Genomic DNA, 24,609 nt, shown 5'->3' with positions numbered 1-24,609 from the left:
CGGGGTCAGAAATAGACACCGGGTTATGGGAAGAACTGAGAGATCAAGTGTGGTAAAATAAGGCTGGTATAATAAAAGTGCCATGGGCCGGCTTGCTGACTGGAGGCTGACAACCTCCAGATGATATTACATTTCCTTATCCAGGCACATCACGCTCATCAAACTGCAGCAACCCCCTCATCCCCCACCTCAAACTTCCATCCACCCATGCAGGTCTGCCTGGATGAATACTCCCAGGGTCAAAACTAAACCGCAGGAGCCTGAGTAATCGGACCACACGCATATGGAGAGGAGGAAAGCGGTTAATACAGCAGTGTAACACTGTAGGGCAGCAAGGAGGACAGGAGAGCTGAGCCGAGGTCCCGGGTGAGAGTGCTTGGCGCATGGACGGAAATCTTTGAGATCCGGGAGGAGAAATAAAAATAGAGCTGGAGGAAGAGAGCGACATAACAAGACCAATGGGGCTAATTAGGACGATGAATTCTAGGAAAAAGCTCAGCAGGAGATGCTCAATGGAAAATATCCTGTAAAGCCCCTTTGACCAGCAGTATGCGATCAAAAATGGTGGAAAACCAAACGTTTTTCCGAAGACAGACCCCGAGGCTGGAGAAACTTTACATAACCAAAGAAAAATCTATAACATACTGTACACTGGATTTGTTTACTCTTTCCGGCTCCAATGTCCGACTTCCTAATCAGACGGCCAGGCAGAGTTTTAAAGAGGAGCGTCAAAAGCAAATGAGGTGGATTACGAGAACTGCCAACAACAGATGGAATATCATCTCTCCTGCCCCAACACTGACCTGTTGGAATGACTTGACACAAGGAGTGCACAGATAAATTGGCCAGCTGATAAATTGTCCACAATTTTCTTAATTTTGAGAGATCGGCGATTTACTGATACTTATATAAGAAACATATCTCATCTACAAATGTGTGAAAAAAGCCCGAAGGGTAGGGTGACGTTGTCAAGACCAGCTAGAATTAGCAGGTCACACTGATCAGCCAGAAAACTGCAATCAGTGCACTGCTACATAAAACTCATGTTTGGAGACTGTCATACAACAATAATCTTCAGTCAGAGGCTTTTTTAGCTTGACTGACTGCTAATTGAGATATTTCCTGCCCATGGCCGTTCAGAATGACTCGAACACTTGGAGGACACGAGCCACAACCATTTTTAATTTCTCTTTGAGATAAATATGGTGTTTTGAAACTGAATTGAACTGAATATTTAGAAATGCAAGGTACTGGGTTCAATTCCCGGCCCCGGTCTTTCTGCATGTTCTCCCTGTGCATGCGTGGGTTTTCTCTGGGTACTCCGGCTTCCTCCCACTGTCCAAAAACATGACTGTCAGGTTAAATGGCCTCTCCAAATTCTCCCTAGGTGTGAGTGTGTGTGTGCATGGTTGTTTGTCCTGTGTGTCTCTGTGTTGCCCTGCGACAGACTGGCGACCTGTCAGGGTGACCCCGCCTTTCGCCCGGTACGCTAGCTGGAGATAGGCACCAGCAACCCTCCTGACCCCACTGASGGACAAGGGTGTAAGAAAATGGATGGATGGATGGATTTAGAAATGCATCCAATTTAAAATTATCCATTACCTTTTCATCAGTAGCTGCGTTTTCATTACAAATGTGCATAAAACTTTGCCGATATCCTACTAATTTGAACCCCCCACCTCATGGTAGCGCAAAAACATTTTAGTGAAAAAGTTTTTTTCAAAATTGCCTTACTTTCATAGCAATTTCGGATGTTCTATTTGCGCAATTATTATCAATGGAAACACAATTTATGATATAAATCATTAATAAAGTTCATAAAAGTTTGTTGTTGGTGTGAATAAACATGAGGAGTTTGAACAAACTGTACAACAACTGGAAAGTTTAAAAAATACAAATTAATTTCCTGTATTTTTTTTTTCTTACCTGTGTATTTATAGTCACGCTTATCGTTTTCTGGTAGGCATGCAACAACGACAGTAAAGTAAGTCTGAGTATGTTGTCCTCTAAGCTACATATGTAGCTCCTGCTTGTCGGGCAGAAACCTGTCGCTCTGTATTCATGGTGATCATGAACCCAGAAACAGATGCAGAGTTCTCCTGTAGTGTTTGTAGGTTTTAGCGTACATGCCGCTTTGTGTCAGCGATGACGGCGGTGACTTGTCCCCCTCTTCCCAACCAGCCCTCTCGTTCCACGCTGCTCAGATCCTTTTATATTTTTGTGTGGCACGAGGGGCTTCCATGTGGGGTGTATTTGAAGTGGCTTCTGGGAGGCCCCAGAGCGTGCTGCGGGGGTCAGGGGTTACAACAACTGGGCCTCCCAGGAACACCTCCCCAACCCCCTTAAATCCTGTTAACCCACACGCTCACTTCTGTTTTCATACACCGCTACAGATCACTTCCAGACACCCCTTCCAATCCCCCCCAACGCCAAACAGACATCTTCACTTTTAAACTCTAAACTGTCATCATCATCCTCATCGCTGTGTCATTGCACACCCCTGGTCCTTGAATGGGCCTTTGTGTTTCCTGTCGCATTGTGTTTTATTTTTTGTTCTCCTCCCCTCTAACACACGCGGATCTGTCATTCGCTCAGTGAGGTGTGAAATTACACCGCCATCCACTTCACCTAGCAGAGGCCAGCCGAGTGACTCAGATYCTCGGAAACGCTCACTGAATGCGATTATCCGCGACACACTGTGCGCCCGTTTCGTCGCCGCTCCGCAGATGCCTATCTGGGTTTACAGCGTCGTCCCTCCAGCCCTTCCCGCTCCGAGTTCAACATCTGTTTCCAGTGAGGGCCAAAAAGAAAAAGAAAAAGGGAATGTTGAACTCTTAAAATTAATTAGCGCATTACCGAATGCTTGAGTTAGAGTCCCCCCACCACACACATTAACCCGGTTAGCCTGCCTCACTGAGCCCCTCCTTCACTCCCCTCGTTGCGTCTTGCAGGCCCACAGCTCTCCACCTCCCCGGGGACCGGTTTATCACCCAGGACCAATTAGAGCAGGAAGTGAGGTCGCTGACCCACCGTCAGGCCTCATGAGCTCCCTGTAACCTGACAGGGGCCATGCCACCACCACAGAGAATGTACAGGGGCCGGAGCAAGAAGCAGTAAGGTGGGGCCCCGAGGTTCAGTGCTCTGTTGCTGTTTGAGAACAGATTATACTTATTTCCTCAAGTCTTCATCAGTCCGTTCATTAGTCCATCCTTCCATCAATCCATCCCTCCATAAGTCCAATCACCTGTCAATTCATCCATCCAACTCTGTTTCCGTCCAAACATCCATTCATCCAGACAGACAGATGATAAAACAATCATCTATCCAGTGCTATGTAAGCCGCTGATAAAGCATCCTTCAAGTAAAAATCATTTACCATTTAACATCTATTTAATCACCCATACAGGTTCCAAATTTAAAACCCTCACCACTGTAGAAATATCTAAAATAAAATTGCAATCTTCACTTTAAAATAACCTAAAAAGAACAGCAATCTCTGGAAATGTGAGTGTGGAAAGGGAATTTGAATTCTTGCTTCCAAAATGTGGAGGAACCCTACTGTTATTATTTTGTCTTTCTTCTAGTGGTGTTCCTCTTGGAACTTTTCTCAGACAAACATATTCAGGGGAATCAAATTTTTTGTTTCTCTTATCAGAATTAATTATGGCATCTCTTTGACTGCAATCCAATACCTGCCTACTTTTCCCTTCAGTTTTAATGAGTCAATGCAGCAATATGCAGAATCACAATAAGAACATATGGCTATAATTATCACAAATTGTTTTTTTTAACCTTGCTACTTTCCTTTCAATTTATACAGAGTATTGAACACAGAGTAAAGAAAAGGAACCAGGGACCAGCCAGGGCAAAGACTAACAGGGAAGCCAAAGACTGTAAACCTATGATGAGAATAGGCACTGTGAACCAAACCCAGCTGACTCACATACCTACAGGGTTAAAGTCAACACAGTCAGACTGTCGAGATCTAATTTAGCAGGAAGGTTAATCACTTGACTTCCTGGTGGTTCTCTATAGAATCCATCCTGTGCTTATATGCCCTGTTAGTTCTACAAGCAACGGCCTGGACTGAAAGTGAAACCTGAGAGGCTGGGAGCACTTTGTGGTGTGGCCTCTGTGGTCTTACACTAACACACAGCCTCTTGTAAACTTAGTCACATTTCTATTTATCATTCAGCCATTGTCAACCATTTCAATGATCTCTATGGTAATCTCAGAGGAGTTACTGGCACCTGACAGATCTCACTTCGGCTGGGATTTCATTAAATTATGTTGTACATATTTTTACATGGAGGTAGAAATTTCTGCGGACTTTTAATGACAGTGTGAATACAACCTTGTTGTTGATTATGTAACTTATGTGATGTAAAAAAAAAACAAAAAACTGTTTCTGTTGCAGTTTTGTGAAATAAACCAATTTTTATATGGCTTTAAAAAACACCTCTAGAGCCAAAACTTTTGATCAAACAAGGTTTTTTGAAATTGTCACGTTTCTATTAAGTGAATAGTTTCGAAATGTCAAAGCAATATTAAAATCCACAATACGGTTTATCCGTAACGTTTGGTCTTCTTAAGGTCTATCTTGTTTCTGTCAGTGTGTGCGGACTGCTAGTTGCTAACAATGCTAACATTTAGTCTGCTTTGTAGCTTCCTCTGGTGGCTAAACTAAAGGGCTATTTCAACTTTTTTTTTTACTTGTGCAGATTAAGCCTGAAATGTTGAAAAGTTTTCAAAAGAATGTATAAAGCTTTTACTTGACATTGTGTAATATTTTTGTCAGTTTTGTTTGGGTAAAATGTATATGATGATGTGATACTTCCTAATTTTACAGTTTAACCCGACAGGAACAAACTGCAGTGTATGCCCCATGATTTTAATGGTTTTCCTTTTTCTTTTCTTTCATGCCTACTTCTGCTGACCCAATGTTGTCTCAACAATAGGTAAGATTTTTCTGTTCAAACAAATCTACTTGTTTTTTGTTTTGTTTTTAAAAACATTTCAGTTTTCTCCTGAGTAAATTAGCTAGTCATTCAAGTCCATGTTGTTGTAAAACAAATAGTTTTTGTGGCGAGTGCTTGCTTTAAAAGAAATGACATTTACTATTTTTATTGTTGTCTGGACATAATTCTCATGTTAATATAGTTGGGAACTTACAATATTTAATTTTATAGCTAACTTTTTATAATTAGATTGTATAACTAAGTTGTGGTAACGCAATAAAGTAGCTTAAGTGTTATAAAGGTTGTGGCCATGTCGGTTTGTGATTGGGATGATTCTGTTTCTGACTTTTCTGTGGATAATAGTCTATATAAATAACAATGTCAATAAGGAGGAAAATATCTGACATTCATTAAGTCATGGTTGTTGGTACAAAACCGTCATCAGCATGTGACAGACGATACATTTTTTTACAGCACTATTTCCCTGGATTGGTCAGAGGATTTCTTTACTTCATACAAAGATGAGACATTTACCATAAACTATATCATGGTTTATCCCCAGTGAGAAGTGGGAAACAAGCCGGATGCTTGTTGGCCTCTGAGGTCCATTTATAATCTGTCGTGGCTGAAGACTCAATTCTCAGTCCCACCCACAAGGAGTACTTGCCTGGTAGAATCTTACTCTACAAGCATTGTCGGAGGTTCCTATTGGGTTTCCATCCAGTAAGCTTCTCTCCATTGTTCTTTTTCGGGTCGAGACATTAAAGCTTTCTTCCCGACCTCTAGGGAAATTTAATGAATCGTCTTTGAGAGCGGTGCAAATCAATGTCCTGTGGAAGACTTGGAAAAAGTCAGGTACAAAGTGACCTAAACTTCGCAATATTAAAAATAATATATAAAAAAAGGGGCTGGCCCATAAAATCTGTTGATTACCTGATGACACCTGTTCCCACAACCAGATTTCTCATGTCAAAGTAGCTGCCTCACAGTCCTCGACTGTTTTATAAAACATATCAGTGCAGGGAGAAACTATACATCAGAGTGTATATAATGTGCAAATTTTCTGTTATTCACGGGAATTAGATAATTGATACAGGCACAAACATTTGTCCCTCCCGTTCTCAAATGGGGACTCGAATTACAATCTAGCAGCCAATCACAAACAGTCTCAGAAAATTTCGACACAGCGTCACACAGGAGAGTCACATTCTGTTGACTTTCTTCGTCCACATGTGGAATCAAAAACAATGGCTGAAAACTTTGAATCTTCCTCCCTCAGTAGCAACTTGCCCTCTGAAGAGGGTCTAAATGTCTTGATTGGCTTGTAGCACTTCGACATGATGAGTTCACTGATTGGAAAAAATTAATCACTTTGTTTTTATCATCTAAAGAGTTTCGTAACTTTTAGCAGGCAGATCTTCATAGCTTAGAGATGCAATAACGCAATAACTCTGTCATTGTCCTGTACTCTGTGGTCCAAACTCACTCCTCCTCTCCTTCTGTTAAGTCTTGACAACGGCCCCTTAATTTACTATCACTTCAAATTTTTATCACCTCTCTTTCTTTCTCCACCTCCTCTTCGTACCTTTTCTGCATCCACGTTTTCTGCCTTTCCCCCCCCCCCTCTCTTTAGCTCTCCTGACTCCTCCTCTGTAACATTTGCTTAATCTCTGCTCTCAAGATCTCTGCTTCTCTTCTCCTCCCTCTACACCCCCTCACCTCCTCCACCCCACTCTTCCTCCCAGCCCGGTTCTGTTTGGGCCTGTTTACCTCGATCGTTCCACCAGATGGTTTGTGTTAAAACTCAACGTTTGACAGCTTGGCTTTTTTTTTTTTTTTCCCTGATATTATTTTAATGTCGGGGAATTGCTCAGACCTGGGAGAACACAGATGAAGGACAAGCAGGGGGTATAAAGGAAATTAAAATATGAAAAACCCTGATGTATTGAAAGCAATTATTCTGTCAAGCGAGGGGCAGCAGTCGTCATTGGGCCCGTTCTGGTTTGGTTCCCTGTGTTTTTTTTTCTTTCCCTTTAATATAGGCACATATAATGTAATATTGATTCGAATCACATCTGCTTGGGTGATTTCATCCCCCCCTCCGCTCCCTCTGCTCCATGTCTTTTGGAAGGGAGTACAGCCCCTGCCTGCCAGAAATAATTGCTTGTTTTGCTGGTATTTACTAAAATCTGTCAAAGATGGAGACAGAAAATGAATAAGATCTTGAAAATAAAAAAGTGAGGAGAAAGAAAGATGAGAGCATGTGACTCCGTCTGGCGGGTGGAATTTATCATCATGAGCTCTGGAAGTGACGGTGCCATCCTGTTGTCTCCGGGTTTCAGACTCTTGTCCTGAAGTAAAGAAAGGAAGTAGTTTCTCAGTTTAACAAAAATCCAATATGTATTTTTTTGTTTTTTTGTTTTGTTTTTTTTATATTTAAATTCTTACTTTGAAAATACTGGTGCACATCCACTCTAAGATATGTTGTTGAGATACAAACATTTCAAACTTGACGCCGATACTAGGAAATATACTTTTTAAGTCTGCGACAAATACTCTGCTAGGTCTGGGAAAATCCCCGACATCACATTCGTTATGATAAAACTTTTTGAAATCAGATTTTTTTTTTTTTATCATTCGGAATCAAAACAAAATGTCATAAAATTGGCATTAGTGGGGAGAAAAGGAAAAGAAACAGAGTTTAATGATACTTTTGTGAGAACTTCTTTTACGAGCTGCTCTGTTGACAGTTGGGCTGACCAACAAAATTCAGTTACGAAAGTATTGAAGTACTTGGTAGAAAAGGGAAACGGTGACCTCTGAGGCATCACAGAGCAGCTGTGTTTGAGCTGAGATTAGATTGCACACAGGTGGACTCTGTTTAGTCGTTGGCAACCGTCAGGCAACTTCTGAGGGCAACTGGTTGCACTCAGAGAAAGCAGGTTGAATACTTTTGCACAAATCATTTTTCAGTTTTTTGTTCTTAAAGATGTTTTGAAATACGTATCATTTTCTTTTTACTTCACAATTGCATACTGCTTTGTGTTTCACATAAAACACAATGAAAATTCACATAAAATTCCTATTAAATATATTTTTGTTTGTGGTTGCAATGGGACAAAATATGGGAAAATTCAAGCGGTATGAATACTTTTGCAAGGCACTGTAGATATATATTGTTTATTCTATCCAGATTTCCTTACAGTTAATTAAAGTAGAGTTTACAATGTTATTACTAAGTATAATATATATATTAGGTGTAATATATATATTATAATATATATTAAGTGGTTGTTAAAGCCTGTACAAAATATGGCTTCATATTGAAGTTTGGTTCTATGAAACGGATGTTCCACATGCCGGGTTCCTGAATCCAAAAAATTTGACTACTAAATGTCCAAAACTACCAAGGGAGGAAATGACCAGCACCCAAAACACGTATCTTTAGCTTAAACTATTGGTGTGTTTCCATCAATGCCAAATGAGTTCTCTTGGGATTGTGTGCTTCACTTGTTGATTTGTACTTTTCACTGTATTTGAATTGGCTTCCACTTCATTGATCTGTCAGAGACAGTTCTTCTGAGAGATGAAACTGCTTAGTGACGTGGAGTTTAGTCTGTAAAAGACCGGAGCTCGCAGGTTTGACCTCCTTCTCGCTGAGTATTTAATCATGCGCCATTGACGTTTGATTCGCAGTGTGTTGACTGTCTCCTGAGCAGCATTAGCCTGATTATCTCGCCGCTTGTTTGTCAGGGAGGCTCCGTTCTGCGGCCCGGCGCTCTGGCCTCTGCCTGTGCACATTTCCCACCGTCTGCCTCCTCCTCCTCCTCTTCTTCTCCTCCACTTGTCCTGTTTCCTTTCCCTCCTTCGCTCGGTTAGTTCCCTCCCTGAAGAACCGCAAACAATAAACCCTCTGTTACGCCGAACCTCCTCACGTGTTCCCCCCTCTCCCCCCTCCTCTCAGCTTCTCTTCCCACCCCTTCCCTGTTCTGTCTCTTACTCACTTGTTGCTCGCTCTATCTCCCTCCTAGCTGTTTGRGTTCCGTCTTCGGTCTGTTGCTCATGTCCCTTGGGTGATTTGGGACTTGTTTGTGGGCTTGGACGGTGCACTAGCACGGTGATGCACACACGCACACACACACAAACTTGGTCAGGCTACTTCCACTCCAAGCCAATGACAGCGGTGCTTAGTATCAAGAAACACTTGTCAGACTTTGTGGACGGAGGGTGTTTTTGCGTGTTTAACTGGTACAGTTCGCCGCTCGTCGCAGCGCCACAAGCAGCGGCGGCAACAGCAGCGTCGGGACAGAAAACAGATGTTGGCCTAATCTTCCCCCTAATGAGATTGGTCCCTCATTCCTACCATTTTATGGAAGCTGCAAGCTGGCAGCTCTTTATGAGAGAACAACCAGTAAGACAGAGTGCAGCCTGAGACAAGTGTAGCGGCGTAGAGGAAGGGTTTTATTTGCAGATAGTTCGTCAGACAGTTAAACGAGCCGGTAGACCAAGCATTAAGTGGGCACTAGCTGGTAACGAGGAGGAAGGGTCATGAAAGATATGCGGGATGAAGAAGGCGAAGAGTCCGTCGCCGGTCAATTAAATTTGTGCACCGTCCAGCGAAGTTGGCTCAATTCTCCAGATTAAAGTCATCGCTGGTTTCTCGGACCACTAAACCGCTTCACTTTTCCAATCTGGTGAAATTCATTACACGCTATCCAGGCTTCGCCACGGCCGATTGTCTTCCATGGCAATAAATTAAGCTTTGGTGAAAGCATCCATGACAGTAACATTGTTTTGTTGATTGTCTAGATTATCTTGCCGCTCACAGATTTCACACTGTGATCTCTGTGCAGGCAAAACTTAGAGACCACAGTATGATCAGACATGCTAAATGTTTGACCTGGTGAAATTGATCTTAGTTGAATTTATTCATATTTCTCTATAATAATAAAAGCTGACAGTGTTAAAAAAAATCCTGCTGTCATTTGTTATGTATATCTGAGGAGCAGAGGCGACGTCACACTGTGTGTTCAAGAGCAGTTGCTATAAAAAACAAAAACAAAGGGCAAATTTGCCGGGTTGGCATTGTATCTCTACACACCAGTCTCTGAGTTTAAATACTCGAGAAAGCAGAACCCTATCTTAAAATGGATAAGTCCAAAAGGTGGTCAGCATTTCCAAATTTCCAATGAGTTTTGAATCGTAAAAGAATAAGATGTTGCAACCTTTCTGTAACCTTCTTGCTATTCGCTTACGTAAGCTTGTGGTCAATTTAATGCTTTGCTAGCTCAATAAAGTGTTCCCAGGGCAGATACAACTTGACAGCATCTCGTTGATAGGTATGAAATGACCAAAACCGCAAAAGTACAACTTGAACCCACTAAAATCTTTTTCTGTTTTAACAACGTGAATGACCACCCGTCATACCTCCCCTGAAAATACCGATATGTTTTCAGATCGATTGCTAAAGCTTTTGTTCCCTCTTGACGTTCTTTTTAAACGCCTCGCTAAAGAAGACAATCACTGAGACTTCTTCCCACAATAACAACGTCCACACCGAAGAGTATTACAGTGTGTGTGTGTGTGTTCACTAATTGAAAAAGATAGTAGAATTGTTGGGTTTTTGACAAGACATGCTTAAAATTGGATATCTACAGTCACCAGTTGATTTCTCGGTGCATCTCAAAGCCATTAGCTATGTTTAAAATTACGAACGTTTAAAATTTTGGGAAAAAAAGAAGAAAATGGGAATTGGGCGTGCTCGGTTGGTTTGGAGTATTGGTTGATTCAAATGCGTGAGATATGCCTGAGAGTTTGTCACGCATATTAACGTTAATGTTACTTATGACTGTAATAAAGAAACTTTCACTACGTCAGAACTTATTCAGAAAATGTTTTTCCTTCTCCACGTTAGCGCGTTAGTGAGCATAAACGCTTTTTTGAGAAATCGAGGATTGTATTTTAATTTTTGCCGTTTCCATTAACCTTTTTTCTAATGCGATACTTAAAAAAAAAAAAGCATTGATGATTGATGGAAACACGACCACTGCTGTTCTCTGAAGACACTGTCGTCTTCACTTTAAGGTGCTGCATTTCAGCCTCGCAGTTCCGGAAACTTAATTTGGTCTAGGCGGCACATTGTCCGTTCCGTATTTTTGTTTTACCCTCGTTTCTGTTACTCTTCATCTTTCTCCAGCGGGAACACACACATGCAGTAATAATAGACGGGTTAGAGTGCAGGGCCAACCACTGGACAGTTTGTACAGAACGCTAGCATATGTCAAAGCTGGCTTATTGAACTTAGACCGCAGCTTGAAACAGCCCACTGCTAAGCACAGAGCGGCACAGAACCTGCTCTGGGGTTTGAGCAAGAAAAACAGACATATTTATACACTGCCATGCAGGCTCAGGCATATACCATATATCAAGATATATGCGCTCAGATACATATGCAAAAGCATACACGCCGGGAAGGGTTACTCGGTGCGTTCTGCGAAAAGAATGACCTCATTTGAGCCATTTGGAGGCTGCAGGCTGAATGAAAAGCAGACAGGCAGAGAGAGGGATGATGGGAGGAGAAAGGCAAAATGTCACATGAGAGTTTGTCACGCATATTAATTTCCGTGTAAGCTGATAGGATCGCTGATGATCAGCTTTCATCTTGTGTACAATAATGACCTTAGTAAACGTACTTACCACATGGTGTTACACATGATTGCACAGGCCAGGGGACTCTGTCTTTCCCCCTCCCTTTTTTTTTGTTTTTTGCATTTGTGTTTACCAAAGGCTAAAAGTCTGATCAGGTTTTTTTTTCCAGTCAATGTCTCATCAAGTTACAACAAAACACTTTTTTTCCTAAATAACATTTGGGTAAAAGATTAGTTTTAAGCAAGAGGGGGGAATGTGTAGCACTAGTTTAAATCTGCCACATGTAAATGTGCACATGTACGCTTTCTCATTTTGCATCTGCACATAGTCTAAAATATGATCAGTCCGTCCTGATTGGGCCCTTTCACATTCTGAAAATAAAGAGCGGATCATTTCAGTAATTCAACTTTTGGGAAATAAAACTAAATTCAAGACCTTGAGTTCGATCTGCCAGGTCAGTAAGACCTGGAGTTTGTGCTGCCAGACATCCACTGAGGATACATGCCTCAAAAATGCAGGGAAAAATATGATCAATTGTTTCATTCTGAGCTGAATGAGACAGCTGCGTATTTCATAGTAACTCCAAGTTCACAGTCTTATGTTCATTATTCTTGGAGAACGCTGCCGTTTGGACGTTTTCTTTTTATTTTACTTTCTTTTAAGCGTTCAGTCTTTGCTACTAACTCTTCATCCTCTAAAATCAGAGAACATTCAGATAGAAAGTGTATTCAAGCATAGCTGTTGAGAAGAATATTTATTTTACAGTTCACTCAGGACGGGCCTCTTTTCTTTAGCTATTGAGGTAAAGAGAAAAAGCAATCCTGCCGACCCCAAGATAACTCCTGGTTGACTTTTTTTGTTTTGTAGAGGGGGATTTTTAGATGGGCTGCACAGTGGTGCAGTTGGTAGAGCTGTTGCCTTGCAGCAAGAAGGTTCTGGGTTCGATTCCCGGCCCCGGTCTTTCTGCATGGAGTTTGCATGTTTTCTCTGTGCATGTGTGGGTTTTCTCCGGGTACTCCGGTTTCCTCCCACAGTCCAAAAACCTGACTGTCAGGTTAATTGGTCTCTCCAAATTGAGAAGGGAACAGGCTTTGCAAAGGGTTTGGTCTGCTTGACACAGTGCAGTCTAGAAGATAAACCACACCAGCTGAAAATGTAACAAATGTTGCAATTATGTTCCCCCATCAAATCAAAGGTGAAAATAGCCAAATGAACGATAGAATATGAACTATTTTGCACAACTTGTGCAACATGTAAAACTGCACAAGTTTTCAGTAACAATGAGTTCAGCAAATGGAACATCGCAGACTTAGCTACCCATTTGACCCGACTCTTTAGACATAGGGTCAAGTAAGCAAATATCACAAGGAACATGTACTCAAACACTGATTTGAGCTCTTTGTTATTCAACAAAGTGTTTTTTGTGGTTGGGTCATGACTTGGAGGATGAAGGATGCAACAAGCTTGTAAGTGTTTACTGTTGTTGTAAAGATCACACCGTCATCTGGTGGTCACATGGCCCGAGGACCAGACCTTGAGGGACTCCAGTTGAGAACATGTTGAAATCAGGTAGCTTAGAAAGAAACGTAATGATTTACAGTGCAGCTCCACGAGAGGTTGGAAAATCATCCCAAAAATGATTTTCCATAACGCTTTAAATGGACGCGTTCGGCACGTCCTCCTGGTTCTCCCCTGGTCTGATTTATAAACGATGAGGTCCATTATTCATTCAGAATGGATGACGAACAGACCGAGGCCTGTTACCGTAACAACCGTTGTTCAGTTTTATGTTGTTTTTTAGAGTCTGAAATGATCCGTAACGGAAACTCGGTGCCCCACAATCTGTGAACTAGCTTCAGATGATTTTCAGCTGCCTTTTTTAACGTCAAATACATCAGGACGAGAGGGGAAATGTTTCCTTGGAAACGGATGGACCATCACTCAAATAAAACCCTTAAGTCAGTCATGTACCATTCAAGTCTAGACAGTCCAGCTGGCATTAGCACGTTCAAGACAAAACCGACTTTAAAAATAAACCCTTCTTGGAAAACGTCTTTCTAGAATGATACATCACCACCTCCGTCTTTTTCCACTTAATTTATCTCCTTCTTTTCCGTCGTCGCTCAATCTCTAACATTCCCCTGGTTCCTGTCTACCCGTCACATTGTGCCTTAAATCTCTTTTCTTGTGAGATTTGTCTTATGGATGAAAACAGACTTTCTATAGACCAAAGAGGCTGTGTAGAATCAACACATCAGACAATCTTGCTGCTTCGCTCCACAAATTCTCTCTGACGCACATGTGACTAAAACTGAAAGACAAATCCGTTGCATTAGGAGATGTTGGCCGTAGGAGGGGGGAGTATGCTGACAAGTAAGGAAGTGAATAGCACTAAGGCTTCAAACCACAACTAGATGAGAACATGGATGACGATTTCTATCCTCTACGGCCTAAATAAATCTTTCGGGCATTATTTTTTCTTCTTATGTGTGTTCATGTGTTACTAACGTCGAGTATCTATTCGATTCCAAGTGCGTGTACTGGTATTCCTAAATGTGCTCAGATACTACTGGACCCAATACCAGTGTGGTGGGAGTCTGCTTCGTTTCCTCCTTTGGTTTGCGTAAAAGTGCTCCTACTAAGATGCTTAAATCCTTAAAAGCTATTATTCTATAATACATACCGTGAGTTTAAAACCAAATGTGTTTTTTTTGTGTGTGTGAAATCTTTACTAAAAGTAGATAAATAGTTTGTACATGAATAATAAAACAAATCAGTTTAACAGTTAATTCTGAGGAGTGAATTGAGATTTATTAGTACTATTATCGGTAAGTACTTAAAAGTCTTTAAGGTCTGGTGTCATCGCGTCCGTAAAATAAACAGAAAGATCCTCAAGTTCACCACAGAGTCAGCGAACATGTATGCAGCTAGCTAGCTAGCACACATACCCGGACACACATGCTCAGCTTGCTGTGGTGTCCTGAGCCTGTGTGGCCCAGTGCTGGGATGCAGAGTGAAGCAGGAAATGTGTGAGCCATGAAGGCATGTGTTTATGCTGGCTGCAGCCGCCCATCGCCAGCCAGAGGGAAAACAGACACCAGCATCGCTCCGTTTGCTCTCCACCTCGCCGCGTCTCCTCCAAAAGCCTTCGGCCTCGACGTGATCTCTTCTCACCTCGGCCTCCACGGGATTTGTTTCCCTCCCGCACATGTTTCCCCTTTAATTTATTACGTTTCTGAATATTTATTAATAACTGGCTGGAAGCTGCAAACACGAGACAAAGAAAGTCACCAAAAATCCTTCATTTTTAACTTCCCACAGCTGCAGCAGTAGCCCCCCGGTTGACACTTTTTATGGACTAATAGAGGTAGAAAGTTTTGGTGATCACACATAAAATTGCATACCTATTGAGGCATTGTTGACAAAAAAAATAAAATAATAACCTTTGGTCCTAACAGAAAATAAATTTGGGCAGGTTTGTCTAACTTGGCTGGGTTTCCCTGCATGGCTTCCTTCAGCTCTGAATCAACAGTTTGTTCACATCAGGATAATTTTTCCTTGCGCTTTGGACAGTGAAAACTCCCGTCATTCTGCTGAAATGCTGTCAGTATTTCACAGCTTGTAAGAGAGCTACATTAGCTTAATCATTGCCGTATGGTTCCTGTATATGTGTGTGTGCATGCGTGTGTGTGTGTGTGTGTGTGTGTGTGTGTGTGTGTGTGTGTGTGGTGACCCATAGCAGCAGTGTTTGATTGGGATCTGCCCCATTAGACTCTGAACACGTCATCCTCACCGGGAAGGGAAGGGTGGTGGTGGCAGCATCATGACAGAATCTTATTCGCGTTTATGTACAAACTAATCTCATTATGTTTTCACTAAGACTTCATGAAAAAGAGAAAAGGGTTTTCTATGTAATCCTGTCGCAATAAACAACTAATCAACTAATTGCATTATAAATGAAATTGATCATTTTCATTCTGTTTGTTAATATTTATTGAAGAGTAATCTTGTTTACAGAGACATAATCCATTTAATTTATGGTTTTGGTTGTATGTGTTTTATTTTGGATATTCAAAATACCTTCCACTTCCAGTGTCAAAACGTTTGCTGAAGTTTGTTCACCTTCAGGGGGTGAACTTTGATTATTTTCCCAATATCAATATTACTTCCATATGGTCTCAATACAACAATATTATTGTTTATCTCAATAATTTCTGGGACAATTTATCGTCCAGTATATTGTGACAGGCATCTTTCCAAAATGTTGCTTTATGTCTCTATTCAGCCAGTTGAGTATTATTTTGGATATTTCTATTAGGTGTGTGACCAACTRATAAATCAGCCCTCAGTACCATAATTTTGGCTTATCTTTGACTGGCCGATACCGACCGATATTTGAAGATCAACCACTTGTTAACAATAGTCACCCCAACTGTTGCTAATTTAGCAATGTTGTCACTACATTCTGTGAGTTTTCAGACACAAAACTCACGAAACTATACCTGGGAAACTAGACAGCCAAAATCTAGTTTCCAATATCAGAAACTAGATTTTCTGCCAAAATCAGCCAAAATCAGAATCGGCAAGTCAGGTTTTTTAATGATCAACAAACGGCCAGAAAACCGCAATCGGTGCAACCTTAATTTCTATCTCATATGCAGGAAATCGAGAAGATGGAGGGGAAAAAACTGAGGAAGAGAAATTCAACAAACATCTGAAATCAAACTTAAACCGGGGATGTCGGGGTTTAGTCATTTCCTTTTGAAATTGCCATAAAGTAATAGAAACTTTACTTTCCAGGATGAAACCTTCCATCTGGACAAAGTTTAAGAGTATTTTACGTGCCCAATCATAAAACTATAAGGCCTCGTGAAAACTGACCTGCTCACAGGCCACTTTTTCAACTTCCTCCATCTTCGAGCCTCTTGCTGTACCGACTGGTCTTTTCAGACATCTCGTTTTTTGTTCATTTGTTCACTTAAATTTAAATTTTACCAGAGGGGCCAAAACTGTTGAGTTAAAAGTAGCCACATTTTCAACAATTACAACATAAAATCAATTAAAAAAAAATTTTTTTTTTTGCTTGTTTTTCCTGCTCAAATACACAAATAAAATACAGAATATTTGAATATTTTTTCTAGAATAATTATCTGTAACTCATTGGAGAACTGAAACACAAAAGTGGTCTTGCATAGTTGCCCTGTATTTTTTTCAGTAACAAGAACAGGAAATGGGCCACTTTCTTCAGAAGTTTGTGCTTTATTTAACCTAATTTAATAATTGAGTGTGCCAAGCCTGCTTTTGAGTAAGGGAGCATCCACACCATCCCTGTTCAGTCCGCTTTAGTCCAACTTTGCCTTAAACGTCTGGTTCGTTTATGGAGGTGTGAACACGCAATCAAACTCAGATGGGGACCAAGAACGTGAACTCTGGTCCGCCTAAAACCTTTGCTGACGTGAATTACGGCGCTGTTCCAACGCATATATGGGCCACAGACCGCTTCAAAAGCAGGAAACAAACTATAGCACAAGGAGTTCTGGGAAAATACAACCTAAATTTACCCAGATGCTAGCGGCAGAAATGACGTGGTCTTTTACCAATGACAAAAGAGAAATCTTAAAACTGCTAAAATGTGACATCTCTCCATTTCTGTTAACATTCCGTGAACAAAGAAGTTGCGCTCAGTGTCTTCTTCAGAGGTTTTAGTGTTGTTTCCTTCAGTGGTCCTTGATGTAGTGCCCCCACAGGCCGGGAGGGGAACAGCTTTTTGAAAGGGTTTGTTTGGTTTGGTCAGCTAAAAATGGACAAATGTTGCAAACTTTGGTTCCCATTTGAGCTGAATCTACTGGACTATGAGGTGGAATAACATCCTAAAAGTCACTGGCAGTTTGGGGTCTTATTTACTATCAAATTAAATTGAAAGCAAGAACTGTGGTAAATGAAAGAATAGTTTGAGCTTTCCTTTTCAGCAAAGGTTTGTGTATTTTTACATGGTAGGAATGTGCTTTGAAGGGTCAGTAGTATATAAAATCGACTTTTGTGAGCTTTACGTCATGTTATAATGTCATTCTCTCATCAAAACAAACCTGGAGAGTTGCCTTGACTCTTAAACACGTGTATGAGAAATCCTTTAATCTCCATGACAACCGTTCAGCTGTGCAAAACGTTGGTTGGAACCGAAAACGTTGTTAAAGGATAAATAAAGGAGCCATGTTGTGATGACTTCCTGAAGGCGGAGTTTCAGAAAGAGCAAGAGCTTCTTAAAGAGACAGAGCCCCAGTTTCAAGACGTTAAACTTACAAAGTCAAATTTCTTTTAAGTCATATTTGATAGAGCATTTTTCTAACAACCAAAGGCAACTTGATGGTGGTATAAAACGACTCCATATGGCTGGAAGACATGCGTTTGATATCATGGTCCACCTCAAGCTGCTTTTGGTGCAGAAATCGTGGCTCAGCGCGGTCGTACAGAGAAACAGGATCATCAGCAGCAGCTGCGCGGGTCAGCTTGAGAGCAGATAGATTTATCGGCCCAGCCCCGGTCAATGTCAGGGGGATCTGGGAGGCTAAGTCCCAGAGAGCGTGTGGATCTCGGTGATTGACTGATTGAGCGCTTAGTGTTTGAGCCTGCGGACAGCCCAAACAAGTTAATCCCCGCCCCCACCACCACGAAACCTCCCTGCCACATCCTTTCTGCTAATTCCAGAGTAAGAGGAAATGTGGCAAATTTAGTGGAGAGGGTTTTATTTGGGCTTGTCAATAAAAGCTTCTTAATGATTTAATCAGCAGAGATATTTATTTGCCGTAATGCTCTCTCGAGATGCTCGGTGGGGCCCCGAGAGCCGGTGAGGGCGGGGCCGATGCAGAGTAGTGATTATGGGGCTGGATTAAAAAAGATGAGGTTGTGCTTTTTTTGATTGGGCACAGAGTGGGAGCCAGGGGTTAGGCAGGCCTGTTCTGATGATCCTTCATGGAATCGACTTGCAGACGTGCAGCTGCTTGTTCACACAGACCAGCGGAGGCCTGGATACGAAACCCAACATTTAATTCACATCTTTGGATTATTTACTTAAGGGTCGTAATGTTTGAGCAGCCATATCACCATTCACACGTTCTTCATTTTGTCCATCCTTACCCCCCTTTCTTCCCTCACCTCTTTTCTTCCTTTTTTCTCTTTATCTTCCATTCCTTTCTTCCTTCTACTCATTCTATCTTTCCTTCTTCTTTCTATCCTTCCTTTTCTTTAATTTCCTTCCCTTTCTTCCATCCCTTATATCTTTCCTTTTTTCTATCCTTCCTTCCCTCTATTTCCTTCTTTCTTTCTGTTCTTCCACGTTTCTTTCCTTTCTTCCCTCTATTTTCCTGTTCTTCTTTCCTCCCTTCCTTTCTTTCCTTCCTTTTCCTTTCCTTGTCTTTTTTCTCTCTTTTTTCTTTTGTTTGTTCTCTCTTTCTTTCATTCCCTCTGTTCCTCCCTTCATCTGTTGTTCCTTCCTTACACTTTTCTTTCTGTCCTTTCCTCCCTCCCCTCCTTCCTCTCTTTCTATCTCCCTCACTCCCTTCCTTCCTTCCTTCCTTCTACCCTTCCTTTCTGTCCTTCTTTCCTCCCTTCCTTCCATTCTTCATTCTTTATTCCCTCCCTCGTTCATTTCCTTGCTCCCTTCCTCCCTTTCATTTTGTGGATTCTTACATATTTTTTTAAAGCTTGGTAGTAAAAAACTTGATTACTCTGGAATTCTGACTGTGGAAAAATCTTCCATTTTTACATGGTAAATATGTTGCATCTCTGTTAATTTGTTTTATTATTTCATGTCATTTTCCTACCTTAAAAACAAAGCCCTTGGATCATATTGTACATATTGTACAATCTGAAACGTTGGTTGCAAACATCGTATCTACTCCGTACCTCACAACGTCACCTTCCTATACGTTCCCTGACCCAGACTCATCCCATAAATCAGCCCCTCTGTTCACAGACCTCCAAGAACAAAAGCCCACCCTCGCACACACATACACACACCCACAGTGTAGGAAGGTGAGCGGGCCTCGTTGTTGCACAGGCGGCCGTGAATGGATCGTATAGCTGGCGAATAATCCGTCTAAGTCGCTGCGTCCTCTCCTCCTGTAGCCAGTCTTTATGTGCTGCTAAGCGAGCTTATCTCGTCTCTTTCAGCTGTAAATCCATAGGTCTTAAAGGTGCTCATGCCTCAGAGGCCCTCAGAACCTGCTGCTGCAGCGCAACCTCTGTAGGATGTTAAACCTGACTGGATGTGTGTAGAAATATACTCATACATATGAACTTTCAGCAGGTGAGGCACTGCACCTTGAACGATAATCTAGTTGGATGCACAAGAAGATGACAACGACTACTGCAGCAGGCTCGCACCATTGGTTTTTGACTAAGTAAGCAACACATTAAGTACAAAGGAGGATCTGATGTGGAAAGTCTGGCAGGCAGTGGTCATGAAATTACCACCTGCATTTCTTCACTGACATTGATCTTGGCTCGACTGCGTTCATTTAGAAACTGTGCTGACTTAACGTTTTGACTGGAACAACCAGAGGCCTTCCCTCAACGCTAACGTTGTTTTCAGTTCTCAACTCACTGCTGCGATTGCCACGGTCTGCCGAATGAAGGAGATAGAAGCATTTAAAGACAGACAAACAGGCTGTGGGCTCCCTGTAGGTCGAAGGATGAAAAGGAGTAGAAGGGAAAAACAAACCGGGGTGAAGCGGGAAAGATCCAGCTTCTAAGTTTGCACCAATTACAGCAACGTTTGGGAGCCAGGTTCTGCAGAAGACATTAGCAATCATTCCACAGTCATCTTCCATTTTTCTTTTTTTTTTTTTTTTTTGGCTAGCTTTATAATTTTCTTTCTGTCCTCTTTTTTTCCCATTTTGTGTTATGATACCAGAGGGGTTACTCTTGGTGAGGTACTTCCTGCAGTAGGTTTTCCTCTCACACAAAACTGTGAAGGAGAACTGAAACATTGAGACTTCAGCTTTTAAAAATAATTCAGATTTTATCAGCAACGCAGCTGTATTTTTGTGGCAAACATTTTTACGCTCCGCACGCTATCGATCACTTGTCTTGTGAGATAATATAGTATGATGACTTAGGTAAATACATAGGACTTAGCTTGTACTCCTATATTACTTTATCAAGTCCATAAAACCCCAAAGCACTTTACACTACATTCAGTCATTTACCTATTCACACACATTCACACACTGATGGTGGCAAGCTACTGGATAGCAGCCACAGCTGCCCCAGGGCAGTCTGGCCTTGGCGAGGCTGCCATACACCAGCACCACCAGGCCTTCTGACCATCAGCAGCAGGTGAGGTGGGTGAAGTGTCTTGCCCAAGAACACAATGGCAGAGGTGGCCGGAGCGGGCCTACAACCAGCAACCCACCGATTGAGAGACAAACTCCTATCATCCTTTGCCACCATTGTCCTGGTTTATGTAGAAAAAGCATCGTAGTCTACTGAGACATGTACACATCACTGTTCACGCAAGTACTACTCAGATGTTGCTAGGTTGACTAAATGACATTACACTTTATACTCTGATAAAGTTTCACTCACATCAGCATGCTAAATGCTCAAAGTGGCGTCGAGTGACGACAGTCTGACCTATTTTCTGATGTACATGGCTGATAATTGGAACATTTTGACATTTCAAGGGTACTTTTTATTCTCATCATATTCAGAGCCACATAAAAATCATTTGTATATATGCCACCAGATGTGGCAAGATAAACAGTGTGACATCAAATTTATTGAACTGAGATTCTTTTTGTTTGTTCGGTACAGTAAGTCCATGTTTAAATCTATTTCCGTCTGCAATATGTTTCTCCTCCATTTTCATGGTCTCAGACAGAGTGATGGCAGCAAATCCAACTGAGAGGTTTTGGGTTCTGAAACTTGTCACCTCTGGCAGAAATGTAATGGATTTACACTGTTGGGATTACTCCTAATGAGAAGATAGGTTGCAGGTGTTAAAACTTGATTGTTATTTTTTTTATTAAATCAAAATGATCCTCTCAATAGCCCACTTAAAAGACTTGGAAGAATAGGATTGAAAAGTTTTGTACAAGCTGTGGAGTATTTAAAAATGAGCAACAACCAACCCTTGGTGGAATTCTGTTTTTAGCCTGGAGTCAAGTTAAAGTTATGGCTGCTTGTGCCAACTCAATGACTTAAGGATCTTTTTCTTGTGTTTAAAAATATAATACTTGTATAAGAACCTTTATTTGAAGGCACTCTACTATGTCCAAGTGAGCAAAACCTCTTAAACACGCAAAGAAAAGTTGATGTTCCGTTCCATCAACAAAAATTTAAGAAATTGGGGTTGAATTATGAAAGGGGAAATTATGTCTAAAGTAGTAAGGGTTGATCAAACAGGCTAAATAAGCCTGACTTTCAACATTTTTGCTGAGGTTATTTTTGGGCAGGATCTATTTACTAACCAGGTCAAAGTGCTTAAAACATTTTTCTAAGTTAAATAAAGACAAGGACTTTTCCAACCTTACATAACCATATAATTGATGTCAATAGCTATAGTTTTGCAATTTGACATTTCAAAAATAAATTTGCTTGACGGAAAAACAGCAATTTCGAGAAAAAAATAATTTCGAATTAAAAAAAAAAAGTTTTGGTGCAAGGTTGCAGTAGTTTTTCGGCTGTATCAAAATTGGTTTATTTTGTAAAACTGCAATGGAAACACTTTTCACATCACATGAGTCACATGATCAATAATTGGATGATGCTACTGGCGCAAACCACGAAGAAGAATGCAACAGAACGTAGTTGTATGGTCATTTGTCACAAACTTATTCACTTGTGATTTTAACTACATTTCTAATTGACCAAAATTGTGTTTTTTTTTTTCCCAACATTGGTATAATATTGACAGTTTTAAGCATGTTTGTAATGGAAACACAGCTAGTGGGAACCCAGTGTTTGGAGGGTGGGCCCTTGGATCTCTAGAAGGCCTGTCTGGATAGTTATTCAACATTTCCTTCAAAGATCCAAGTCCTTAAATCTTGGGAAAGGTCCAAAGTATCAGTTGAAAAGACTGGAGAGAGAGCGAGGATTTTACAGTGACAATGACCTCTACCACCGACCCACACTGGGGGTGCTGAGAAAACGGCAGTTGTTGGGACCAAGATTGACGGACATGTTAGTGTTAGCTCCCAAGTGCCAAACTGACTGTGCTGGCTCAGCATGTTTGCATGCACATCTGGGAGTACTACATCTGCAGTGGCCATAGAGGTGCTGATTAACTGATGACTTAATTTGTGACTTGGGGGGTGTGTAGTAACACAAGACAAGTTTTACTGCAGCCAGTCGGGCTTAAAAGGTTTATACTAGCAAACCTTGGAGTTAGTGGGATGAGGGGGAAAGCCCGTCTCCTGCTGCTTGTGATCTGCTCAGTACCGGTCCAGCTGATGACTCCAGCAGACACAGTCCTTGTCTTAAAGAGACATTAGAAAAATAACACCATGAAATAGACAAAAGCTTCTCTTCATTTTACAGGAAAATTAGAGAAGAGTTTCTTTTTTTTTCCCCTTTTTTATTTCTTCTGTGCTGCCAAGTTACCGCTTTTTCTTTGTCGGGCCCAAACGTTTTTATGTAGGTGTGGTTAACAGCCCACATCTGGGTTTTTTTCCTCTCGTCTTTTTGGGTAGCGGAATTTGAAACTAAAGTAAAATATACAGGTTCTTTCATCAAGCCCTGTCAGAGCGACGAAGGAGAGGAGGAAAAGAGGTAGAGACAGGGAGATGACCATTAGTCTGTTCCTCTCTGCTCTAATTTCTCTCCGAGATAAGTGAAATCACATGTTGGCAGCCATTCCAGGAGAAAATATACAGCAGAAGAGGAGCAATAAGAGAGTAAAGGAAGTTCCAGGCAGAACAAAACAGAGAAGAGAACAGTTATACAAAATAAAAGCTGGCATTTAAATTTAGGAAGTAAATGAGAATTATTTAAGAGCATCTTTATTAAGTTTGTGGGCTTTGGTAGTTTAGTCATACTGTATATCTTAGTTTATTTCTTCAGTGGCCAACAGTTTTTTTGTTTGTTTTTGCTTATATGTAGCAATTATTTTTGTCAACAGACAACTGTAAGCAGTATGGTTATCTTTTTTTGCACTCAGGCTTCAGTGTCAAGCTCCAGGTAAATTTAAACAGTCTTTTGTCAATTTTTAACAAAAGTGCTAGCCCAACATTTCCATGACAAGTTTCAGTTAAACTTAGAGAGTCATTCATCACTCTTAATGTGCATGACAGGACAACACTTTCATGGCTGGGTTTAGTTAAACTTATGGAGTTTTATGGCTAGCTACAGGTGAACTTACGCTATCCTTTTTATAACCTTTTAACGTCATTGTTAGCACAATTTTCTGATCACTAGCTAAAGCTAAATTTAGAGAGATTTGTCAGTTTTCAAAGGATGCTAGCACAACACTTTAATGGCTAGCTGCAGGTGAACTTATGCTGTCCTGTATCACTTTTTAACATAAGTGCTAGCACAATGTGTCTATGGCTAGCTTCAGTTAAACTTAGAAAATCTTTCATCACTTTATAACTTGTATTCTAGCATAACTCCTCCATGGCTAGCTTCAGGATAAAAAGGCACATTTTCTTCACGATTGATTTGTAAAAAGCAATAGAGGGTGAACGCTTGTCTGCAATGCAGCTGTCCAACTGTCGTTAAACACAATTTTGGTGCTAGAAATAATTCGCTTCTTAAGTTTTCACTCCATCATTGACCAGGATTTTTCTTTCTCCTTGTAATGTAATACATTTTGTCATCCAGTTGGTAGGCAGTGCAAAGTGACAATTGGGAAATCTAGAAGAAAGTCTGCCCATCTCTATAAAGACATGTTAAACTATAGCAACAAGATTTAAAATGTTTTGAAATTGTAATTTTTTGCCATTTCTACGTAAAAAAAAAAAAAAAAAAGAGGAAACATTATCATTTTGAAGCTCAAAGTTTCTGC

At 41.0% G+C, this 24,609-nt stretch overlaps 1 protein-coding gene across 17 annotated transcripts in view; it reads left to right on the top strand.

Annotated features, from left to right (window-relative positions):
- nfixb (nuclear factor I/Xb) overlaps positions 1–24,609 on the top strand; it is a 195,303-nt gene that overhangs the window by 98,636 nt on the left and 72,058 nt on the right. The gene's annotated exons all lie outside the window — the stretch shown is intronic.

The sequence above is a fragment of the Poecilia reticulata genome, linkage group LG8 (assembly GCF_000633615.1).
Source record: "Poecilia reticulata strain Guanapo linkage group LG8, Guppy_female_1.0+MT, whole genome shotgun sequence".
Lineage (NCBI taxonomy): Eukaryota > Metazoa > Chordata > Actinopteri > Cyprinodontiformes > Poeciliidae > Poecilia > Poecilia reticulata.
Note: the sequence above shows the minus strand (reverse complement) of the source record. Positions and strands in the feature narration are given on the sequence as shown.